Raw genomic sequence first — 26,244 nt, 5'->3', positions numbered from 1 at the left:
GAATGTTTACCTGCTGCTTAAATGCAGGGAAAGAACCACAAGGTACAAGGAAGTTCGGGACCAGAAAACAAAACAAAACAAAATCTTATTAAAGTATTAATTATTTTTAAAATAATTATTTTTAAAATATTAAAAATAGTTACCCTTCTACTTCATTATATGCCTAATGTTGGGAACATCTGTTTGAAGTCAGATCTGGTTAGACTCCTAACTGCAAGGTGTTTGATTTATCCATTAGGACACACATATGAGAGACTCAGTATCATCTATAACATGGAAGTAATTATTCCTATTTGATGGATTATTTTGAGGATTATAAAAGATAACGCCTATTAAGCTCTTGGGACAGTGCCGGGTCACTTTCATGATTATCCTCATTCCGACTGGGTCTCCAGTGTGTGATTAGTGTTGTGTTCTCTACCTGTGCAGGTGGGGAGGTCCCAAGACCACCCCCAGGTCCAGTGATTTGTTAGAAGGACTCACAGAACTCAGAAAAGCTGGTATACTCACGGTTGTGGTTTATTACAGTGAAAGGATACCGGTCAGAATCGGCCAAGAGAAGGAGACTAAGGTCAGCGAAAGGGCTGTCAGCCATGTCTAGGTGATGAACCCTCAAGGTCCTCAGGGGAGCTCCCCTGGTTCCAAACGCTCTGTGAGTGTTGCCACATCATTACTGGGAGAGTCAGCACTGTTTGCAGGAGTCCACAGGGAGAGGGCTGCTGAGATGGCACGGCTGGAGCTCTCCTGGACTCTTTCACTGTAATAAACCACAACCTCTGGTTTACCTCTGGTTTCAAGAACCTTGTTCTTCCTCGTCTTCCCAAGCTAGAAAACAGAACGTCTCTGGCATCTGCTCTCTTTTGCATTCTACTGGCCTCCTGAATATCCTTGAATCTGTACTTTCTTTCCGTCCTCACTGTCAAGGTCACTGTGGGCCACTTGGGCCAGGACAAACACCCACTGGCTGGCCTCTCCACCTCTCCGTCTACCCCAGTCCATCCTCAGGAGTGTTTAGACCTCTCTAAAGAGTACCAGCTGGGTCTGAAAGGCCTTGGTGATTTCTATCACCGGCAGCGTTCAGGCTCTCTTGGCAAATGCAGCTCTGCTTGGTTTTCTGGCCACTTTCCCTGTCAGCTTCTCTCCTGTCTTCTGAATAGGATGTTGTTATTGCAACAGAGTATTCTCACCCCTGGGCATTTGCTCTTTCCATCTGGATTATTTTCCTGCCTCTCTCACACCTCTCCAAGGCCCCTTTCCTGTGACCCACCACCTTCCGCTCATCAGGACAGGCCAGGCCAACTTCCCTGGGCTCAACTAAAATGTCACCTCCCTGGAGAAGCCTTCCTGGTCCTCCCTGGATGCTTCCGCCTTGCTGTTTACAATCCTGCTGTTCTTTTTACCTTATCCCATGATGTTTCCAACCCTGCACCTGGTGCACGGAAGATACTCAGTAAATACTTGTTGGCTTAATTCACAAATGAACAATCTGCAGCATATCTGACTCCATATACTAAAGAGATATTTTTATGCTGGGCTTTATTACAGGTTGATTCCCAAACATAATGGGATTAGATGTCTTAAAAAAAAAGGTTTTTTAAAAATTGAATTATAGTTGAATTACAATGTTGTGTTAATTACTGCTGTACAGCCAAGCGACTCAGTTATACATACGTATAAGTTCTTTTTCATATTCTTTTCCATTATGGTTTATCACAAGATATTGAATATAATTCCCTGTGCTATACCATAGGACCTTGTTGTCTATCCATTCCATGTATACTAATTTACATCTGCTCATCCCAAACTCCCAACCCAACCCTCTCCCACCCGCCTCCCCATTGGCAACAACCAGTCTATTCTCTGTCTAATGGGACTAGATTTCTGACTCTCATTCCTTTTTACTGGCCACAATTTTAATGTCAAATCTTTTATTTTAATGTTTACATCCCATACAGTTTCTTCTTTACTCCTACCATTGCTTCTCCTTTTCTACATAAATCAAATCGTTTCTTCCCTCCTTCTCCAGAGCGCTGCTCTGGAGCTAGCAAGTGGCTCAGTCGCTTTATCATGTAATACATGGCTATAAAGCACATCAAGTACTCCTGGCAGGTTCTGCTTTATGGGAAAATATTTATTATGTTTGAGCTCTGGAAGTTGGTTATCAAGTACTAGCTGTGTTTTAAGGTTGCACTGTTTTCCCACTATTGCTTTAAGGGCCGAAAGGAAGCACCAGCGGTCTCCAATACTGCCACCTTGTGGCAAAGTGGGATGATAACCAGGGCTTTAGGGAAAGTGGGTTGTCTGTATTAACCCATGTTTTCCCCTGATGTGTGCACGTAGGAAAGGCCATATGAGGACACAGCAAGGAGGTGGTGGTTGCCTGCAAGCCAGGAAGAGAGCTCTCACCAGAAACTGACCATGCTGGCACCCTGACCTTGGACTTAACCAGCCAACAAAACTGTGAGTAATACATTTCTGTTGTTTGAGCCATCCAGTCTGTGGCATTTTGCTATGGCAGCCCAGGAAGACTGATAACAGTGGTGTATTCTGATCCTGTCTTATCCTGTGACTCACAAATATTCAGTGGGTTTAAATAATCTTTATTTATTATTGAAGTTAATATCAAATTTATTGAAAAGTTAATGACATTTAACTCTACTCAATACTCTGTAATGACCTATATGGGAATAGAATCTAAGAAAGAGTGGATATATGTATATGTATAATGGATTCATTTTGCTGCATAGCAGAAACTAGCACAACATTGTAAATCAACTAGACTCCAATAAAAATTAATTTTAAAAAGTTAATGATATTTAACATAATTTGAATAAACTCACAAGTGTCTGCTGGGAGTAGGTATCTTATAGAGACCTGACAAAGGCTTGAATCTGAGTGATATGGGTTGATACAGTGACAGCAAATGCAGATATAGGCACTGACGAGAGGGGCTCAAGAGAGAAAGTTCTGGAAAGTCAGAGAAATAACAAAAAGGGCTCTGGGCCTCCACAGACCTTAGGGAGGGGAGTTGAATTCATTTTACATAAACCTCTGAGCACCCAACTACTATCTGGGTTAATAATAACATCTTAAGTTACAGATCCCCTCCAAGTTACAGACTGGATAGACCTTCTCTGAAGTTTTCAGTCAAGATTCCTGTGTTCAGCTGTGGAAAATCATAGTAGCGTCTTCTGGAATGTTATTTTTATGTGGCTTTTTCCTGTCTGGGCATGATGCAATTTATATAGTACTTTAAAAAAAAGCATATATTTGTATTACTATTATCAAGTGGAACAATACAAATTACTAAGAACTAAGATAAAGAGAATCCTAGTTTGAGCCTAAGCAGTGTCCACTGGGGGAAATTCTGACATGTTTGGGCAGATCAGGCTGACAGGGGTGGGAGGGGGTGGGTACTGCCCGAGGAGCTTTCTGGAGGATAAACTCATTCTATTGGAAGCAGAGACAGAATGAAGGAGGAAGACTATTGTCTGCTGATTAAAACTTTAGCCAATTAATAGGCTTAACACACATGGCCAATTTGACTTTGAATCATGTGATGTTGAAAGAGCATCATATAAGGAAATAACAAAGTCTCACCTTACTTGTGGTTTGCCAGATATTTCCAGGCATGTTGTAGTGTTAAGCTTCCTGGCCCCCTTGGGGTTGGATGGAGCCGTGGGGTTAGCACCAACCAATGAGTTGTGAGGACAAGTGGATGCTAGCACTTGGGGCTGAAGCATTAAATTGCAAGCTTGAAACCCCTTTGAGCTTTTTTTGTCTTTGTGGTGACTGTCAAAGTTCCAGATGGTGGCTGTTCCATTATCCTGGGTCCCTGAAGCAGTATGGAGAACACAGACCCACCAACCCACAACAGTCAAGTGGCAAGAGCAAGAAATAAACGTCTGTGGTTCTGAAATGTTGGGGTTGTTTGTCACTGCAGCACAACCTAACCCCTGAAGTGATAAGATTAGGTCTTCAGGAATCTTCCTCAACTTAAAACGTCCCTGTCCTGCACCTTTATTTTCAAGGCACACCCAACAGGTAATGAAATAATCTGTCTTTAAATAATTCCTCCTTTGCGATTTGTTCATATTCCCTTTGTGATCCTTTTTTGACCTATACATTGTGAGGTGAGGTCAGAAAAAATTTCACACCATTTCTTACATGTGTAAGAAAAGGAGCTTCCTTGTTTCCGATCATTGATGAAATCTTCATGAGCCCCTACTGCACAGGATAGAAGGTTGGGAGAGAGAGGAGAGGGTGAGATGGGGTAGAAAGAATTTTATTTGCCAGTAAACTGTATCTAAGTCTCCTCTGGTGAAAACAATCTCTTTCACTTCCAAGCTGTGCATTTTGGTAAATGCTCAATTATCCAGTGTTCACCTCCTTCCCTCCCAAAGATGGCGCCCGGTAGGGAACAGGGACTCCTGTGTCTTTGTGGCCATGGGAAAGGAGATCTTGGCTCTGTGGGCAGAGGTTGCCTTTGGTTCTCTCTGAATGTTTTGGAATGGTTTCCAGTCACTTGCACTGGTGACCTTGAGGTACAGGGGTTGAATTTGGGATTTCTGTCTTTCTCTGTCTCTCATGCTGCATGCCCTGTTTCCTGCCCCCAGTGTGGCTGCCCACCCCCATGGCCCATATGGCTCTGCCACTTTACCTCTTGACTTTGTGAGGTCACCTGGGGCTGTCAGTGCAGTTACCTTCCAATGTCCCTGCCAAGAATGCGGAGACTCCTGTGTTCATTCCATACTGAGGGTGGGGCAAGGCTGGGGGAAGCTCAGGAATCCTAATTTTGACTTTTTCTCTGCCAAACTGTGCTGAATCACCAATCTAATCGATGCGGTTGCTCCACTTTGCGGGGCTGGCTGGGACACCAGGGGTGTCTGGCAAAGCCTTCAAACTATTGAGTCCTCCATTTTGAAATTCTAGATGTGGAATCCATTGCATATGTTTCTTTCTTTTAAAAAAATTATTTATTTATTTATTTTTAATTGGAATATAATTGCTTTACAATGTTGTTTTAGTTTCTGCTGTACAATGAAGTGAATCAGCTGTATATATACATATATCCCTTCCCTCTTGGACTTCCCTCCCACCCCTTCCCCCATCCCACCCATCTAGGTCATCACAGAAAACCAAGCCGAGCTTCCTGTGCTTTATAGCAGGTTCCCACTAGCTATCTGTTTTACACATGGTGGTGTATATATGTCAGTCCTGATCTCCCAGTTTGTCCCACCCTCCCCTTCCCCCTGTGTCCACATGTCCGTTCTCTGTGTCTGCGTTTCTATTCCTGCCCTGGAAGTAGGTTCATGTGTACCATTTTTCTAGATTCCACAGCCACCGTGGAGAGCAGTATGGAGGTTCTTTAAAAAACTAGAAATAGAATTACCATATGACCCAGCAATCCCACCTCTGGGCATATACCCTGAGAAAACCATAACTCAAAAGGACACATGTACCCCAAAGTTCATTACAGCACTGTTTACAATAACCAGGACATGGAAACAACCTGAATGTCTATTGCTTATGTTTCTGATTGCTTGCTCCCCTGCTTCAGTTTCCTTTCTCCACTGGGTCAGAAAGATGACCAACTTCCCCATCTGCTGTCAGGTGGGACATCCATCATGTCACATCCTGAACACTCTCTGTGCCTTGCTTAGAAAAAACCCCAGTGTTCACATCAGCCAGGTCTGTTTTTTTTTTTTTTTTTTTTTTTTTTTTGCGGTACACGGGGCCTCTCACTGTTGTGGCCTCTCCCGTTGCGGAGCACAGGCTCCGGATGCGCAGGTTCAGCGGCCATGGCTCACGGGCCCAGCCGCTCTGCGGCATGTGGGATCTTCCTGGACCAGGGCACGAACCCGTGTCCCCTGCATCGGCAGGCGGACTCTCAACCACTGCGCCACCAGGGAAGCCCCAGGTCTGGTTCTTGATATGTTCATTGGCGCTCAAGGAATATATACTATATCTTTATAAAGTATGGCTTTTAAAATATTGTCTTGGAAGTCCTATTTTAGTATTCAAAAACTGAATACCAAATGTGCTTTCCCTTTCTTTGCATTTCTGCAGTACGAGTCCTAATCACACACATCCCTCTACTTCCTTGCGAAGGCAGATGGTTGCCTTTGGATGATGAGAGAGAAGGTCATATACATTAAGGTTAAAAATACGGAGAATTCCCTGGCGGTCCAGTGGTTAGGACTCTGTGCTTCCACTGCAAGGGGCATGGGTTGGATCCCTGCTCGGGGAACTAAGATCCCACATACTGCACGGTATGGCCAAAAAAAAAAAAAAAAAAAAAAAGGAAAATAAAAAGAACAATATAAAAAAAAGAGTAAAAATACCTCTGCCATTATTGTAATGTTTTTAAGGAAAAGGATCATATTTCACTTCTCTCTACACATTCCCATGGTGCACACAAGGGGTGACCAGCTTGTCCCAGTTAGTTGGACTTTTACCACCAAAAGTCCCACGTCCAGGGAACCTCTCAGTCCTTTGCAGACCCGGCAAACTGAGGGTCACACCTATGTACACAATCCATTATTTATTGCTGAAGGTAAGATGGTGATGTTCTTGGTTTGAAATGATTATCCCCATAGTAACCATTAGCCTCAGAAATAAATGATAACATGTCGGAATTTCCACACATTTTTTTTAACATCTTTATTGGAGTATAATTGCTTTACAATGGTGTGTTAGTTTCTGCTTTATAACAAAGTGAATCAGCTATACGTATACACATATCCCCATATCTCCTCCCTCTTGCGTCTCCCTCCCACCCTCCCTATCCCACCCCTCTAGGTGGTCACAAAGCACCAAGCTGATCTCCCTGTGCTGTGCAGCTGCTTCCCACTAGAAAAAAAAAAAAAGCGCACACATGTTTTAACTATAACTTCTGAATTTCTAAACAGTGGTTTTGCTCAGCCAACACATAATTGACTCATACGGTCTCACTTCAATGAACACATGATTATCCCTCACAAAAGAAGACTAAACAGAGCCCAGATTCATGCATTGGCTAATTGTTTGTTCTGGCCCTTTGGTCTTTGGCCATAATAATTGCTAGCTTTCAAAGGACTACAGAAATAGTTGGCTGCAGTATAAAAGTAAACTCTTCCAAGGTCTTTAATAATAGTATTTATTTGTGATAAATAATCTATTTAGTAAATAGATTTACTCTTTAATAAGATCTATGTCTTGTGTTGATGGTTTCGAACTGCAAGTCATTGCCTCTTGCAAGAAATCCTGGGACACAGGAATGAGGGATTCTCATGAATAATTTGCAGTAGGTGGACATCCTTGCCATGGTTCTTGCCTGAGAATGGTGGAGGGCAAGGGACTGGAATCAGAAGACAAGAGATCTCGTCCAGGTTGTACCACTAGCCACCTGGGAAGCCTCACTTTAGAGGCTTTGAGGCCATGACTAAAGTTTCTCACCTGCAAAAGGGGAAAGGAATAGATCATTTTTAGACTAGTGCCAATGTATGGAGATTTATCATGGTCAAAAATTATGATTCCTTTTTTTTAGATTCCACATATAAGTGATATCATATGATAGTTGTCTTTCTCTGTCTGACTTGCTTCACTTAGTGTGATAATGTCTAGGTCCATCCATGTTGCTGCAAATGGCATTATTTCATTCTTTTTTATGGCTGAGTAATATTCCATTGTATATATGTGCCACATCTTTATCCATTTCTCTGTTGATGGACACTTAGGTTGCTTCCATGTCCTGGCTATGGTAAATAGTGCTGCAGTGAACACTGGGGTGCATGTATCTCTTTGAATTATGGTTTTCTCCAGATATACATCCAGGAGTGGGATTGCAGGATCACCATAAGGTCCCTTTGTGAGATTGCCCTGTGATGTAACTTCTGCAACCTTTGCCAAGCCCAGCGTGCTTTGTGCTTCCTCGGCCCTGTTCCCTTGTGTCCACCTGGGGCACCTCCCACCCTCGGCCAGATCATGTCTCTTACTCTTTGCAGCTTGTGGCAGGCTCCATCAGTCTCCAGCCACCTGGTTCCCCTACATGTTGTCACTCTTCACTTCCCTTGGAAGACCTATGACACTTTTAAAATCTTCTGTTGCTACTAAGCATCCAATTGGCTGGTAATAAATATTCCTTTGCCTTGCTTATCCTTTCTGCACCCTTTGCCTTAGAGATCTCACAGGAATGGGTAGGAGGCAGCCTTTGAGCCTTACTCAATACCGGCCTACAGATCCCAGCCTAATATTGTCCTACCTTCAATGTCCCTGGCCCAGAGCAACTTTCTCTCTTTTCTGAAATTAATTTTTATTATATTTATGCATATATAAATTTCCAGGTAAAGCATTTTAAGTGTGCAATTCAGTGGCATAATTAAACTACATTCACAATGTTATTCAATCATCACTACTGTTTCCAAAACCTTTTCATGACTTCAAGCAAAACCTTTACAACCATTAAGGAATAACTCTCATCCTCTCCCTCCCCTGCAACCCCTGATCACCTTTAATCTACTTTCTGTCTCCAAGAATTCCACAGCAATTCCCTTACATTTATACTATAGAAGAAATCATATGCCTTTGTGATATCTATGTGACTTAATGATATGTCTAAACTTGGTTATAAGTGAAGGGTTCAGATGGAGTCATTATATGAGTATCAAGAATCTACTGTACTTAGATTCTGTCCATAAATGTGTTAGGTGGGCTTCCCTGGTGGTGCAGTGGTTGAGAGTCTGCCTGCCGATGCAGGGGACACGGGTTCATGCCCCGGTCTGGGAAGATCCCACATGCCGCGGAGCGGCTGGGCCCGTGAGCCATGGCCGTTGAGCCTGTGTGTCCGGAGCCTGTGCTCCGCAACGGGAGAGGCCACAACAGTGAGAGGCCCACATACTGCAAAAAAAAAAAAAATGTGTTAGGTGATGTTGGAGATACTGAAGTATAAGACCTGGTGTTTGCCGAGGTTGGGACCCCAATTGCTTCTTGCTCCCTTTTGCCATGAAAGATGTCACAAAAGTATTGAAGTACTTTTGTAGCTGAGAACCATACAATCTTAACACCATTCTCAAGGTCAGCACTTATCACATTTTAAAGGGCACAGGGCACATTAGTTACCTGGGCATTATGTTACAATGCTGATTCCAAGTAAGCCGATATGGGGTTGGGTGCTAGTTTCTGCATTTCTAAAAAGTTCACAGCGGATGCCCATCCATGGACCACACTTTGAGTAGTAAGGCCCTCCCATCAGAAGAGTTGGTGCTCAAGATAAAACTAATTGCCCTCCATAGGTCTATGCCCTCAAGATGTCTGCAGCCTAGTTGTAGAGACCAGGCTAGCTATCATGAAATAGTAGCAAAAAAAAAAAAGACAGTATTTCATTATATTCTACATTCCATGAATGCCACTGTGATGGTTAATTTTAAGTATCAACCTGACTGGTAATTAGGTATTTAATTAAACATTATTTCTGGGTGTGTCTTTGAGGGAGTTTCTGGATGAAATTAGCATGTGAATCGGTGGACTCATTGCAAATTGCCCTCCCCAGTGTGAGTGGGTATCATCCAGTCTGTTGAAGGCTGGACAAAAGCAAAAAAGCAGAGGAAGGAAGAATTTGGCCTTTTTTGCCTGATTGCTTGAACTGGGACATCAGGCTTCTTCTGCCCTTGGTGTTCCTGGTTCTCAGACTTGGACTGATTACACCCCTGGCTTTCCTGGGTCTCCAGCTTGCAGATGCAGATGCGGGGGATTTCTCAGCTTTCATAATCCATGAGCCAATTCCTTATGATAAATATCTTCCTCTCTCTCTCTCTCTGTGTATATATATATATATATTATTGGTTCTGTTTCTCTGGAAAACCCTGACTAATACATCCATGATAGGCCCTGGAAAGGTTGAGAGGAAAGAGGGCCAGATGTGACCTGTCTGCTCATGTTTCGTCCTTCTCATTGTATTTGAAGTTTCTTCATGGCATAGCCTTCTCTCTTTTTCTATAGTTTTAATCAACAAGAATGAAGTCAATTGGAACACGGAGCCAAATTTCCCCCTACATTTGGCTTTTTTTTTTTTTTTTTTTTCTGTATGCGGGCCTCTCACTGTTGTGGCCTCTCCCATTGCGGAGCACAGGCTCCGGACGCGCAGGCTCAGCGGCCATGGCTCACAGGCCCAGCTGCTCTGCGGCATGTGGGATCTTCCTGGACCGGGGCACGAACCCGCGTCCCCTGCATCGGCAGGCGGACTCTCAACCACTGCGCCACCAGGGAAGCCCCATTTGGCTTTTATTAAAAAGAGGCAAATACCAAGAAAATATGTTGATATGCTAATAGTTTGCCCTTGCATAGCTCTCTTCACTTTATCCAAGTTTATTCCTCACAGGCAGGATTTTAATGTAATTCAGCATATAGTGCAGAATAGATGATTTGTTAGTGGGTTGACACGGATGGTCCTCATGACAATTCTGTCAGATAAATGAATACGTCAGTGGTAATATTCCAGAAAGGTGACACTTTGGGCCAAGGTCACACAGCAAGGAAGTAGAAAAGCTGGGATGAGATTCCGGAGGGCCTGATATCAGCACACGGTAGTGCCAAGGGCCAGTTCAACTGTCTCAAGGACCGAACTCCTGGCTCATACCTCCTGTGACATGGAGCAGGGATAATAGGTAGTCTTATCCTTTGCAGGGCGGTCGTGAATTTCAAATGTGATAATACCCGTAAAATCACGTCCTAAACTTTGATCAGGAACCACTTTCCAAAATAGCACCTACATTTTCCCACTGTGGTCTGTGTCACAGAGAAAGACCACAAGGTCAGCGTCCCAGCAGTCTCTCACTGGCTAGTCTCAGGTCCCCTGTCTTTCATGGAGCTCGATCAAATTTCTAGTTTCATAAAACACTGTACCTTCTCCGCCATTTATTTCCTTGGTTTAACCTACTTAAATATTTCCCCCAATTCACAAGCAATTCAAAAGCATACATTTTTGTCAATGCTATGTATTTATTATTATTATTATTTTTGGTTGCACTGCACAGCTTGTGGGATCTCATTACCTCGACCAGCGATTGAACCCGGGCCCTGGTGGTGAAAGTGCCGAGTCCTAACCACTGGACCACCAGGGAATTCCCAACGCTATGTATTTTTTTTTTAACATCTTTATTGGAGTATAATTGCTTTACAATGGTGTGTTAGTTTCTGCTTTATAACAAAGTGAATCAGTTATACATATACATATGTTTCCATATCTCTTCCCTCTTGTGTCTCCCTCCCTCCCACCCTCCCTATCCCACCCCTCTAGGTGGTCACAAAGCACCGAGCTGATCTCCCTGTGCTATGCGGCTGCTTCCCACTAGCCATCTATTTTACATTTGGTAGTGTATATATGTCCATGCCACTCTCTCACTTTGTCCCAGCTTCCCCTTCCCCCTCTCCATATCCTCAAGTCCATTCTCTAGTAGGTCTGCAACGCTCTGTATTTTTAAAAGTTGGCTAGTAAAACGTATAGATCTTGTCTTCTTTTCTCGTAGACATGGTGTGTTTTGAGCCTTGAGTTTTGCATGCACTGCTGATACCTGCTTTTCTAGCACTTTAATACATTCAGTTCATCTAAAAAAATCACTTTATAAGCTTGGATGCCATTAGAGTTTGTTGTTAGTAGATTGGAATATTTTTTAGTTGTTTCTCCACGTACAGGAGTTCAGGATTCAGTGATTTCTGAACAGATACCTGCACATGTGTCAGTAAATTTTAATGATCCATAAACTCTTTTCAGCCAGCTTAAGTATAGATCAGCTGTCTTGGCAATAAGTAGTTCTACTACGATTTAATGTGAATAGTGAAGAAAGTACTTAACTCTTTACTCCTGTTTGTTCTTTTGAAAGCAATATGCAGATGCTGCTTATCATCCTGTAATAAACTTTAACTTTTTAAAAACTTGTTCTTCCTCAAGTTAGAAGGATAGTTGGTCGAAAAAGTATAAGTTTTGGAATCAGACAGACTGGAGTGGTTTCCAGCACCTCTGCTGTAGTGGATTTATTTATTTATTTATGGATGTTATGGATTGGTATTTGGTATTTTTAAAATTAATTTTTATTGGAGTATAGTTGCTTTACAGTGTTGTGTTAATTTCTGCTGTACAGTAAAGTGAATCAGCTATACGTATACATATATCCCCTCTTTTTTGGATTTCCTTCCCATTTAGGTCACCACAGAGCACTGAGTAGAGTTCCCTATGCTATACAGTAGGTTCTCATTAGTTATCTATTGTATATATAGTAGTGTATATATGTCAATCCCAGTCTCCCAGTTCATCCCACCCTCCCTTCCCCCCTTGGTATCCCTACGTTTGTTCTCTACATCTGTGTCTCTATTTCTACTTTACAAATAAGTTCATCTGTACTATTTTTCCAGATTCCACATATAAGCGTTACTATATGATATTTGTTTTTCTCTTTCTGTGCTGTCCTGGATTTTATCTGTGATTCCCCAGCACCATTCCCACGCCTTTCCATGCTCTTCCCTGTATTGTAGGGGTTGGAAAACTGGGAGCTATATTTCCTTTATTTGCCTGACGGCATGGTTCCAGATGTGACTTAGGTTCTTCCAATGAAATGCGTTTCCCTGAGACGAAGGAAGAAGGGAATAGAAACCATTTTGCATTTGCTGGCAGCAGTTTTGGTAGATGTGAAATTCTCTGCCGTGGCTTCTGTATTTCCCTAACAAATTTGAAGCTTTGGCGGAGGCATGACCTCGACAGTGTCTTCCTGCGTTATCCTCATCTTTGGGTGGCAATCTTTATACCCAGCTGCAATGGCAAACCTGAAAGCTAATGATGGGCAGATCCATCCGCCACTCTCCTGGCTTTCACTTCTCGGTTTCCTCCAAAAGTTTTGTAAGTTTCTGATGTCTAATTAGGATTAACACGACTAATCTTTTCAGCTTAAAACACCTAGACTGTTTTCAGTGTGCCTGACCAACCTCTAACTGATATCACCACTGACCTGCTTTGAGACCTGGAGCAAGATGCTTTACCTCTTTGAACCTCAGTTTCCTCATCTGTGAAATGGGCATAATGACTCATAGAACCCCTCCAAGGGTAAACAAATAATGCATGTAAAGTTTCCAACACAAAGCAGGGGCACAGTAATGTTAGTATTTTGTTTTCACAGTCTGCCCCACCCCTCCTGCCTTTAGAGATTTCTTGACAATCTTCTTTTAGGTCCAGGATTCTTCCTTTTTTTTCTTTAATTGATTACAAATCTAGGTGCCTTTGGGTGAGCTCCTACTGCCTGTCATTTTGATTATACTTGGTGCTGCCTCCAGTCCCAATGTTCTACGTTTCTGAGCACAGATTTATCACCTGTCTTTCATGACAAGGATGACTGATTTCTGCCAGATTTTATGGTTATTAGCTGGTGACCTCGTCCTGAGAGACTCCATCGGATCTTTCTTTATGCGCATCTCTCAAAGTCATTTTTAACTCTGTCTGATTCATTTGTCTTCTTCCTAAATGTAGCAAGTAAGCTCCTGGCCAAAGGAACAGTCTTCCAAGAGGAAAGTGGTCTTTTTATAAGTCCTGGTCTACTTATAGGAACCCACCGGCTGTTATTCTTATCTTTGAATCTGAAAAGGCTCAGCAGCCAGCCCTCTTGGTCTGTGGGGTGGAGTGGATGATGCACGTGATGGGATCGAGTGGTCCCAGCGCTGCCTCAGCTGCCTGAGGGGCCTTAGGCCGGGAACTACCTCCCCTGGACCTTGGTTTCCTCTCTCCTAACATTGGTAGGTCAAGTCTCTGAAGGCACTCCCAGCTCTGACATTGAAGGAGCGGTGGCTGCCAGTTGCCTCTCCCGGGTTCCCCTCTGTGGCTGACACCAGCGAAGCCTCTACTGATTCTCAGACGTTGCTCTGCCTGCCTCATGCTGATCCCTCTAATGGGCATGGGGTGGTTTCTCCAAAGATGGTTCCCTGAACACCCAAGGCATGGGTGATGAACAGATCCATTCTGTGATTTCTTGTTGTGGACCATGGGCAAATTTCAATTGAATTTACTTCTATAATCATTTATTGAGTGCCTCATATGTGCCAGATGCAGGGCTCTGTGATGAGGATGTGGAGTGTTTGTTAGTTAGGAGAGACGGACATGTGGTGCTTCAGCACCATTTGATGAGTGGCAGCCACAAGGCCCTGACTCACCAGTGCCAAGGTCCATCCAATCAGATCTGTTGCTGGCCAGGACACTGGACCAGTGCATGTTGATTGACTGCCAGCTCAGTGAAGGGACAATGAAAACGCGATGTGATAAATGCTCTTACAGAGGGAAGTTCAAGTATCCTAGAAGCACAGAGCAGGCACCAAACTCAAGTTTTGAGAGGAGCCATTGTGGCGAGCTTCTAGAGGGAGAGAACATCTGAGTTGAGTCTTGAAGGGTGAGAGAGGGCCGGACAGGGGAAGTAAGAGAAGGGAAGGAGTCCGGAGAAGAAAGATCGTGAACAAAGGCAAGAAGGGTCAGACAGCAGGTGGGGAGGTGGATCAAGGCACTGCTGGAGTGCAGAGTTCAAGGATGGAAACTGTGAGATGAGGCTGCAGAGAATAGATAGGATCCAAGTGCACAGGTCCTTGTACTGGACTGATATGAAATTTAGATTAGAGAGTCAATATAACACACAGTTAGGTGATCTTACCAGCAATACTGCTTGAGTTTGAGGACTAGTTCCGCTATTGACTAGCCATTTGACCTTGGGAAAGTTTGTCAGTCCCTCTGGGCTTTAGTTCTTCATCTATAAAATGGGCATATAGTACCTTCCTTCCAGGGTTATGGTGAAAATTAAATTTATTAGACTTGAAAAAGACTTAGAAAAATGCCTGGCATAGGTAAGTGCTCAGTAAATGCTGGCGCTTATTCTTATATTTCATTGATTCCAAGATGCACATTTTTCTTCTGTAGTCTCACATCTCTAAACGTTGGATGTGACTTATGGTGGATGTGACTTTACAATCACTGCCAACCAGGCAGCAGATGTGACAGGGTTATCTTCTTCTTTTTTTATTATTAAAGTATATTAGTTTCAGGTGCATAGCATAGTGATTCAATATTTTTATAGATTATACTCCATTTAAAGTTCTTATAAAATAATGGCTATATTTCCCTGTGTTGTACAGTGTATCCTGGTTACTTAGTTTTTTTTTCACATAGTAGTTTGTACCTTTTAATTCTCTATTCTTATTTTGCCCCTCCCCCTTCCTTCTCCCCACCGGTAACCACTAGTTTGTTCTCTATATCTGTGAGTCCATGACAGGCTTATCTTTGTGCACGTGTGAACTTGGGTATACGTCCATGTTGTTCTGACTTCAACTGCATGATGTGCGTTGTTGAAATAATGGGTGTTGGATTTAGTCGCCATTTAGAATATAGCTAAAAGAATACACTAAGATTTGGTATTGGATTAAAAAGTTGTTATATCTACAGAAAGGCATGGATACAGAACAGTAGGAGGTAGATTTTATTTTATTTTTTTAAACATCTTTTTTGGAGTATAATTGCTTTACAAAGGTGTGTTAGTTTCTGCTTTATAACAAAATGAATCAGCTATACATATACATATATCGCCCCCCCGTATCTCTTCCCTCTTGTGTCTCCCTCCCTCCCACCCTCCCTATCCCACCCCTCTAGGTGGTCACAAAGCACCGAGCTGATCTCCCTGTGCTATGCGGCTGCTTCCCACTAGCTATCTGTTTTACATTTGGTAGTGTGTATATGTCCATGCCACTCTCTCACTTCGTCCCAGCTTACCCTAGGAGGTAGATTTTAAATTAGTGAAGCAAATATTCATCGGCGGCATAACAACAATTCTATACTTATTTGCAAAACAAGGACCAAGTGCCTTTACAGTCTCTAAAAAGAGAGACACCTACAAGAGATAATACTGTGTTATATTTTTTTACCACAATGTATGCAAAAGGGTTGTCTGTCAAACACCAAGCATTGCAACTGATGGTAATGGAAATTGACAAATTCCTCAAAATAGATGAAAAAGATTTCAAAGTAACCAGATGCTGGTGAGACCAATTAATCCTAGGGAGTTTGTGCCATTATTTAATTGGCAGATATCTTTTCTTGCTTAGAGGTAAACAAGTAATGGTACAACGTCTAACTGATGGCAGGTTGTATTAGATGCAATATACATTGCTGTTGTTGTTGTGATCATCCTGTAGCCGATGAGCAGCCATTAAACATGAGGTTGAAGGTTGTTAGATTTGTGTCTTTAGAAAAGGACTTTATCATCAGTTCCTCATCTGGCTGGAGTCTTTCCCTTCCAGCTCCCACACAGCACTCAGGAGGCTCAAGTGTTGGACAAGACTGGCCGATTCCCTCCGTGGGTATGATTGCGGACGCCTGTTACTGCTAATGGCAGGGGGAGAAACTAGCTTCTCTACTGGAGCCCACTGACTCAGGGTAGAGAATTCACAGATGGAGTAACAGGCATTGATTTGCAGCTCCTTGAAAGCCACTACAGACAGAGAGATGGTCCCTTGGTGAAAGATGCTGGACATGTGCCTCACTTGAAAGCGCCATTAGCAGATTAATATCTCCTAGTTAAAGCTGGGACTTGGGAATAAATGGCTTTCTTTAGGGAGGGGCTCAAAGAAGTTATGTTAACCCCGTTGACCCCAGGATCTTGAGAGAACCGAGGTTCCTCTGGAGATGCAGCCTCTTAACACCCGAAGGGTCGACATATGGATTCTAGTTGGCTTGGATTCTGCGACATCTTAGCTGGGTAATCTTGGCCCAGTCTCTCAACCCCTGTGAGATCCAGTTTCCCCATTTATTCAATGAGATCAATGACACCCAATTTACAAGATCTACTGTGAGAACAAAATTAAATAACACATGAAGTCTGCCCAGCAAATTGGCAGACAGAGGCTAGATAATCTAGACATATGCATTCTCTCTCTCTCTCTTTTTCTTTTTTTTTGGCTACGCCACATGGCTTATTGGATCTTAGTTCCCTGACAAGGGATTGAACCCATGTCCCCTGCAGTGGAAGCGTGGAGCCCTAACCACTGACTGCCAGGGAATTCCCTGCATTCTCTTTTACTTCTCCATTTTCTGTCAATTTCATTTTTCTTTTCATTCTTCTGTATGGAATTAGACTGGATGTGAAACAAAAGAATCCAGAATATATTAAGAACTCCTACACGTTAATAATAAAAAGACAAACACTCCTATTAAAAATGGGTAAAATGGGCTTCTCTGGTGGTGCAGTGGTTAAGAATTCGCCTGCCAATGCAGGGGACACGGGTTCAGTCTCTGGTCCGGGAAGATCCTACATGCTGTGGAGCAACTAAGCCCGTGCGCCACAACTACTGAACCTGCACTCTAGAGCCTGCGAGCCACAACTGCTGAGCCCACACACCGCAACTACTGAAGCCCTCGAGCCTAGAGCCTGTGCTCTGCAACAAGAGAAGCCACCGCAATGTGAAGCTCACGCATCAAAACGAAGAGTAGCCCCCGCTCGCCGCAACTAGAGAAAGCCTGCGTGCAGCAACGAAGACCCAACGCAGCCAAAAAAATAAAATAAAATAAAAAATTAATTTAAAAAATGGGTAAAAGTCTCGAACAGGCACTTTACAAAAGAATATATCTGAGTGGGCAAAAAGCACATGAAATGATGCTCAATATTAATCATAATGAGATACGTGTATACACCATGAGAAGGACTAGAATTACAAAGAGTGACAATATCAAGTGTTGGCAAGGAAGTGGAGTCAATGGAACTCTCCTGCTTTGCTGGTGGGAGTTTAAAATGGTACAAATACTCTGAAAAATTGTTTGGCAGCTTCTCATAGACTTAAACATACATTTACCATATGACAGAAAATCCAATTCAAAAATTATGACATCTTCTCTTTTGGCACAGTTAAAGGTTCATAAAGTGATGGATTGAAACGTAGTTTGTGGTTATGAAAATCGATCATTACAGAGGTCTGTTTCAAAAGCCACGTGTCCTATAGGATAAATTCCCTAAAGTAGGATTATATACAAAGGCCCTGCCCACCTCCTCCCTCCTGTTTCCCTTTTCCTCTACCGTATTCTCTAGCTATATGAAATGTAGATCTTTTCCCCCAAAGTTCTTATGTAAGCATCCCTATCTTTGTGCGCTATTTTATCTGCCTGCAACATTCTGCCTGACTCCCATCCCTATTCATCTTGGCCCCAGCCTGGTGAACTCTTAATCATTCTTTAAAACCCATATCAAATGCCACCTCTTTGGTGGAGCCTCCCGGGGTTCTCCCGGGCAGAGGTAGTTCTTCCCTCCCCTGTGCTTCCATAGACCTCTGTCATAGCACCACACACCATAGTTCCTTGTTTAAATGTCTCCACCATTTGACAGGAACCCTCAGAGTTGGGGGTCGTATCACTGGCTTTCCAGTGTCTGCCTCATAACGTAAATCCCATCATGGCAATCTTCTGCATGAACTTTTCCTGTGTACTTTACAACAAAAGTCAAGCGCCTTCCCATGACATGCATAGCTCTGTGATATCTAGCCCTTCTCTACGACCTCATGCCATTCCACCTTCCCTTGCTCAGGGGGCTCCAGACCCTCTGGCCTTCTGGTTCCTTGTATGTCAAACCCTTCCAGCTGCAGATGCTTCTCGCAAACAACCTCCATTCCCACCCCACTGCCATGGAGTTGGTCGGATGCCCATCCCGGCTCTTGGCAAACTTTTAGTTTATATCCCAACCTTTGGGTCTCAGTCTACGTATGTCCTCAGAGTGACTTTCCTTGGTCACACTGTCCAAGCAGCTCCTTACCCACCCTATGATTCTCTCACGGTATCCCATATTTTTATTTTGTAGCCCTGGTCACAATTTGTTTATATGCTTTACTAATTTAATGTCTGTTCCACCTTGTAGACTGTAAGGTCCATGTAGGCAGTGTCTGTCTGTTTTGTTCCCTGCTGTATCCTAGAATGTAGCACAGTGCCTGGTGCAAGTCAAGTGTTACCGTATATAGATTGACTGGATGCAGTGCCCAGTAGGTGAAGTGGTGGATGACTAAATCGAAGATTTAATCTCAATTTAAGAATGATAGTGTTGGGCTTCCCTGGTGGCGCAGTGGTTGAGAGTCCGCCTGCCGATGCAGGGAACGCGGGTTCGTGCCCCGGTCCGGGAAGATCCCACATGCCGCGCAGCGGCTGGGCCCGTGAGCCATGGCCGCTGGGCGTGCGCGTCCAGAGCCTGTGCTCCGCAACGGGGGAGGCCACAGTGGTAAAAAAAAGAATGATGGTGTTGATAGTATTATTTAAGCTATTTATATTATAGGATCAGAATATTTTGTGCTCAACTAAAATAACCTTGCTGTACTTTTACATCGTAAGAATAATGCATGCTCATTATAATTCAAACAAAACAAGAAACATATTTTAAAAGTTAATAATTTTCCTTATCCTCTCTGCAATCCCTTTCCTTCAGGCTAACCAGTGTTAATAGTTTTTGTGTGTGGGGAGGTATTCTTCTGCATTTTTACATATATGCATATGTGTTTCTTCCTTCATATGTGTGTATGCATGTGTACCTTTATGTATTTGTATATGTAGTTTTTCTTTTTTAAATGAAAATTGGATATTTTACACACTACTCTATAACCTGCTTTTTTTCCACTTAAAGCTTTTTCTCCAGTTAATAACATATCATGGACATTCGTCCCGTTCAACACATACATATCTCTCTAACAGCTACATAATATTTCATAGCATGGATACAATGATTCTTCAACCAATTCCCTATCGATGAATGAAGTTGTTTCCAGTGTTTTGCTATTACAAATAACTATACTGTAAATATCCTTAAATAAATTTGTCCTTATACACTGGACTCTCAAATATTGCAAATGCTGGGAGAGAAAGCATGGTATTTTTAAATAGTACCAGACTATTTTCTAGAAAGGGAATTTACACACCTTTCAACAATGTATGAATGTGTCCATTTTCCTCTATCCTAAGTATGGATGTTCTAGTTTTAAAAAAAGTTTTCCAATCTCCTGCTCTTTGTCGATGAGGTTAAAGAGAAGTCATCGTTCCTCTGGAGTCTCAAGGTCTGGGAACTGGAAGACAAATTCCCCTCCCTTCTGACTTTACAGCCGGAAAACCAGCCCAAAAAGAATGGAGCCTCCAGTTCACTCCCCAGCAGCACAGTTGCCCACTGAACACTGACTCTGTACAATGTTCTGAGCATTAGTTAGACTTTGCCTCAAAACAAATGTGGTCTGTTAATGGGAGCATATGGACGTTTGACAGGAAATGCTTAAGTTTGGGTATCGAGTTTAACATAGTGCTGTGTCAGGGGAGATGTGGTATTAGATTTTCGCTGACTGCTTCACTTAATAGCATTAAGGGTGGAGGGGCTAGTGAGTTGCATCTGAACTGCAGGCTCTTTGGAAGAGCACATGCAAGGGAGAAGAATGGAGTTCTAAAAATCGAAACCGATGGAGCAAAGGTTCAAGTGTCCCTGCCAATGGGAATTCTCCCCTTAGGAATTTTGAAGACATCTCAGCCATTTTCTCATGCCTCCATGACCAACTATTCCTAGTTGCTTCCTTTTAAAATGGATCCTGCATTTACCACTTCCCTAAACTGAAAGTGATAAAGGTAGCACTTTTGCAAAGTGTCAGGGAATTCTGCAAAAGGCTGTAGAAAGAGAAGATCTAAACTTTTGCCTTTTTCAGATTTGTAATTTATTTATTTGTTTTTTTTCTTTTTTTTTTGTGATGTGGACCATTTTAAAAGTTTTTATTGAATTTGTTGCAATATTGTTTCTGTTTTCTGTTTTGGTTTTTTGGCTGCAAGGCACGTGGGATCTTAGTTCCCCCACCAGGGATGGTACTCACCCCCTGCATTGGGAGGCGAAGTCTTAACCACTGGACCACCAGGGAAGTCCCCATATTTGTAATTTTGAGTACAGCTAGCTTATCCACTCAGAGGATTTGTGGCTGCAGCTGGCTCATGGGGGGTGAGGGAGGAGAGAATTTAGGATGGCTTACAAGGTGTTTCTCATACTTAAGTTTTTCTAGTAATGTCATATAATTTTTGCCTTACTGATTATTTTCCTTTAATCAATTCATTATTATTATTATTATTTTTTTTTTTTTTGTGTGTGTGTGTGTGTGGTATGTGGGCCTCTCACTGTTGTGGCCTCTCCTGTTGCGGAGCACAGGCTCCGGACGCGCAGGCTCAGCGGCCATGGCTCACGGGCCCAGCCGCTCCACGGCATGTGGGATCTTCCCAGACCGGGGCACGAACCCATGTCCCCTGCATCGGCAGGCGGACTCTCAACCACTGCGCCACCAGGGAAGCCATAATCAATTCATTATTAAACTTACCCTTTTCATGAGAATAATATATTTGTTCTGGCTTTGAAGTAATATATATTGTACTTTGAAATATATATGTGTGTGTGTGTGTGCGTGTGTGTGTATATATATATATATATATATATATATATATATATATATATAATATATATAAAACTTGGGTTTCATCCCCTGCCAAAATGCAGAGATAAAATAGCTATCACCCCAGAATTATACAGAAAATCAAACAGTTGCTCAAGCATAAAGGCAAAGTTAAAGATATTTTCAGGCATACAAAGATTAAAGGAAGTTATGACTCACATATATGCTGAAAGAGCTACAAAATGATAACATTCGTCAAGAAGAAAAATGAACATGGCAGGAAGACGTAAGGTGCAAGAAGAAACCGTGAACAGAGAAACTGGTGAAATATGTAAATAACTAATTATGTAGAGTAGAATCTCCACATGTACACACACTAACTTTTTTGTATTTAACTAAAATGATGGAAGTAAAATTTTGGACAGTAATACCATGAAAGATAGGAATGGGGCAGTTCTAAGGATTTAAAACATGCTGACTTTCTTGTCCTATTTGGAAGATAGAGATATTCAATAAATTTGAGCCTTGTAGGGAAATATAAAGTAATATTAAATAGGTAGGCCACTATTAACAAGTGTGTTAAATATGTAAACATTACTAGAGGTAAAGAGGGACATTGCATGTGACAGATTGACTTAAATAGTGTGCTCAATTCTTTACCCCTCCCATTGTCCTCCCATCAGAGGAGTCCTTATCCCTTGAATTGGAGCTAGTTTGTGACACTCTTTGACCAAGAGAATGTTCTGGAAGTGACACTACGCCAACTTTGAGCCTTGGTCTTAAGAGGCCTTGTGTGATTCTGGAAGCCTGGGTGCTACGTGAACAAGGGGGGTTAACATACTGGATGATGAGACCTGTGGCCCATTTACATCTGTTGCCACTGCTGGTAGCCACACAACAACCTGGTGTGTGACTGAGTCCATCCTAGAGCAGCCATCTCCCAATCAACCCCCCCATTCAACCAAGATGCATGAGCATACCCCGCTGAGATTAGCAGAGCCTGGCCCAGGTCAACAAAACTGCCCAGCTGACCCACAGTCTTGTGAACAGTAATAAATACTTATTCTTTTAAGCTATTGAGTTTTTAGCTAGTTTGTTAAATAGCAAAAGGATAATGGATATACTATATATAATGATAAACCATATGCAGGATACACACATACACACACATTCTATGAGTCGAGAGAAAACAGGCAACACAACAGAAACACGCATATAATTGATGCACAGGCATTCCAAAATTTATATTCACATATAAATTAAGACAAGATGTTCAACCTTACCAGTAAATCACAGAGATGCAAATTAAACAACAAAATAAGATACCATTTTATACCCATAAGCTTGGCAAAATTTAAAAATTCTGAAAATACCAAGTGTTCCCAAATGTAGGCAGAAGCAAAAACTTTCATATATTGTTGATGGGATTATACATTGCTACAGTGTATAATTGTAAACAGGTTGGCAACATCTAGAAAAACTGAATATGTGCAGACCCTAAAGAATATGCTTTGCGCATCCAATTATAAGTATATCCCTTAATGAAATGTTCACACATGTTTTCAAGGGAGGGTCATATAAGGTAGTCACTGAAGTAAAATTTTTGATAGTGTAAGTCTAGAACAGTCTACTTGCCCATCAATGGATAAGTGGAAAAATGAATATAATCATTCATAGCAGTTAGAAAAAATAAAATATATCTATCTTTTCCAATATGAATAGATTTAAAATTTTTAATGTTGAGTAAAAATAAGAAAGTTACAGAGGAGTTAATATAATGTATCATTTACATAAATTAGAAAAAAAACCTATTTTATATATTTATGCATTAATCTTATAACAAAATTATGTATATATAGACTGGGAGGTTCCACATAAAATTCATGACAGAGGGTGCTTTTGGAGAAAGAAGATAAATTAGAATAGGGAGGGTAACATAAGTGGTTTCAAATTTATTTGTACATTTTCATATCTTTTTTATTTTTAAAAAAGTAATTGAAACTGGAAGGAAGTATGATATCATTTGTTAATTTTGGGTGCTTATCATAATATTCATTGTATTTTTATGTATTTACAACCTTTTAACTTGCAAAAAGATATCCTCGCCTCACCCCCATTTACCATATGCCTCACCACTAGTATTATTTGGTCTTAACCACTGAAATCCCTGCATCTCTTTGAGAAAAACATAAACTGGGTGTGTTCATGAACCATTGTATACTCATGTCTTAAAAATTATCCTGTTGGTAAATATTGTCCAAAGGTCTTATCCTGACCAAAGAAGACAAGAGTAGAGAATGAAAGGATGTTTTAACAAGTAAATGGGTGCTATCTAGGCAAAAGAAAAGCTCCAGATTAGAATGATAGTGATATACGTTAGACCTGAAGAAGGGTGAAGCCATAGCTGCAGTTTTCTTGATCTGCTGGGAAGAAATGGCTCCATTGGCAATGGAACCAAGCAAGTCAGACTAGAAGCTCTCCACTCTGCCTCTCCAAGTGCCAGGCAGAGGGAGGACTTTCCAAATATGGAAACCATGTTGTAGCAGTCAGGGTTCAAGTGCAGCCTACAAAATCACTTTAGTGATTTTGATTAGAAAGAGATTTGATGCAGGAAATTACTGCTTACGAAAGTGTCACTGTTGCTAGAGGAGCCAGCTTTAGGCTGGATCTCCAGAGCAGCTCTCAGAAGAAATACTGCAGAAGTGGCCTGATGAAGGAACAATTACGTTGGCTTCCCCCAAAAGCAGAACTGGAGAGAGTTCACTTGGAAGGTTATCCCAGAAAGCCAGGTTGAGGGACCAAGGAGAGTGAAACAGGAAAGAGGGGAAAGCCAGTAGAGTGTGCACTGATGGGCAGGTTACCACTGTGGGCAACTGGGTATTCCTCTGGGGACTCTGAAAGGAACCAGGTAGAATGTACCTAAGTATGATCCCTCTGGGGCATTTATGTGTGGCATCTGTTCCCTGTTGGTTGAGGGTTGGCCTTGAGGGCGTTAACACCTTAGAACTTGTGGGTTGCATCTCTAAGGGCTGAACAACTTTCCATGGCTTTGGAGAAAGCACCAATGCAGAGAAACAGAGGAGATACCCTTGGGGGGCTTGAGATGGGATGTGGGCAGCTTGCACAGTTACACTAAAAACCAGGTGGTCTGAGAGGGGATATAGCATGGGGCAAAATTGGGTCTGCTACTTTGGGGATTCAGTAGCTCTTCCCAACAACTGGTTCCAAGCTCGCACTATGGCCTTGATCTGGGGGTCAATAAGATGCTGCTGCAACTGTTGCCTCAGAGCTATGCCATTCCCTCTGTATCAGCTCCAGCAACACGATAGCTTGCCCGCTGCCTCCTTTCTTTCCCATTGACTGTTATGAACTCATGTCCTACATGAACAAAACCAGTAGGGGGGCCCTGAACTGCATCCAGAATCCTAACTGCAAAGGAGTCTGGGAAATGTGGTTTTCAGATTTTCAGCCTCTGCATTAACAGGATAGACCTTGGAAGGTTGACACAGATGTTGAGCCAGCTGGAGTTACTGTATCTGCCCCATATATCTGACCCAATGAAGCTCCCTTCCAGTTCCCTTGCTTGGTGATTTTGGTTGGACAGTGTCTTCCCTTGAAGCTGTCCCTACCCACTTCCAGGCTCTTTTTCTCTGCATTCAGCTCGGTGAAAGAGGGAGAAATCATCATCTTTCAGGGACAACATCAGCAAGCTGCTCAACACTCTCAGAGCCCTCCCTGATTTGTCCTCTCAGCTCTTATCACAGTTGCAATTATACAATTATTTAAAAATATATTAATTTACTATCTGTCTCTCCGCTAGACCAGAGGTCTGTGGGGCAGGAACCACATCCCTGCTGTTCACTGTTGTTCCCAGCACCTAGTATTTCCCTGGCACTGATACGCAGGGATTGAATACATATTATTTGAATATATGAATGGAAAAAATGGGTATTAGGGGTTACACTTCCTTTATCTGTACGTGGATGCTTCATCTGTGTATAAGGAATAAAACAACCTACATTCAACGTTGCTTTTGAAAATAAGGACAGTAGGAGAAGGGTCTGGTCTAAAGTGACTAAATTATTCCACTGAGGGAATGTGATATTTTTGGCTCCTGCTGTTAACTAAGGGCTGCTATTTCCAGTCCTGGGCTAGAACAGACATTAGTGAGCCAAGCAGGAGGTCACAGACAGTATTTGAGAAGAAAAGGCAGCATGATAATTTCCCATTCTGATACGGTCTGCGGAATCTAAAAGCAATATATTTTGTGATACAAGAAAATTTCAGGAAAGAAGGAATGTTCTTGCCTAGGAGAACTTGTTGAAGGAAAATTTCAAAATAACTGGATTTAAAAGAAAAAGTGGGCTTCCCTGGTGGCGCAGTGGTTGGGAGTCCCGCCTGCTGATGCAGGGGATGCGGGATCGTGCCCCGGTCCGGGAGGATCCCACATGCCGCGGAGCGGCTGGGCCCGTGAGCCGTGGCCGCTGAGCCTGCGCGTCCGGAGCCTGTGCTCCGCAACGAGAGAGGCCACAGCTGTGGGAGGCCCGCGTACCGCAAAAAAGGAAAAACAAAACAAAAAAAAATAAAAGAAAAAGTATGATCTTTGAGATGGGGAGATTTGTAAACTAGACTCTCCCTGGGGTCTACTCTTAACTTAGATGACTCACTGAATAGCTTCAGTATTGGAGTGGAGGCCAATGTTATGTAATACTAGCTAACATTATCTGAGCTATTTCATGTTTCAGGAAATATTTTAGATATAGTCTCTCTTCTAATCCTTGGAATAAGGCTATGTGGTAGGTATCATTATTATCC

General features: G+C 42.4%; 1 long non-coding RNA gene across 1 annotated transcript in view; it reads left to right on the top strand.

The window, feature by feature from the left end:
- Positions 1-2,341: 2,341 nt before the first annotated feature.
- Positions 2,342-26,244, top strand: part of LOC309792066 — a 34,769-nt gene continuing 10,866 nt past the window's right edge. The window contains exon 1 of the long non-coding RNA XR_014291600.1: positions 2,342-2,460. This is a non-coding gene — a long non-coding RNA (uncharacterized lncRNA). The remainder of the gene's footprint in view (positions 2,461-26,244) is intronic.

This window comes from Mesoplodon mirus (assembly GCF_964341445.2).
Source record: "Mesoplodon mirus genome assembly, chromosome: 16".
NCBI lineage: Eukaryota > Metazoa > Chordata > Mammalia > Artiodactyla > Ziphiidae > Mesoplodon > Mesoplodon mirus.
Note: the sequence above shows the minus strand (reverse complement) of the source record. Positions and strands in the feature narration are given on the sequence as shown.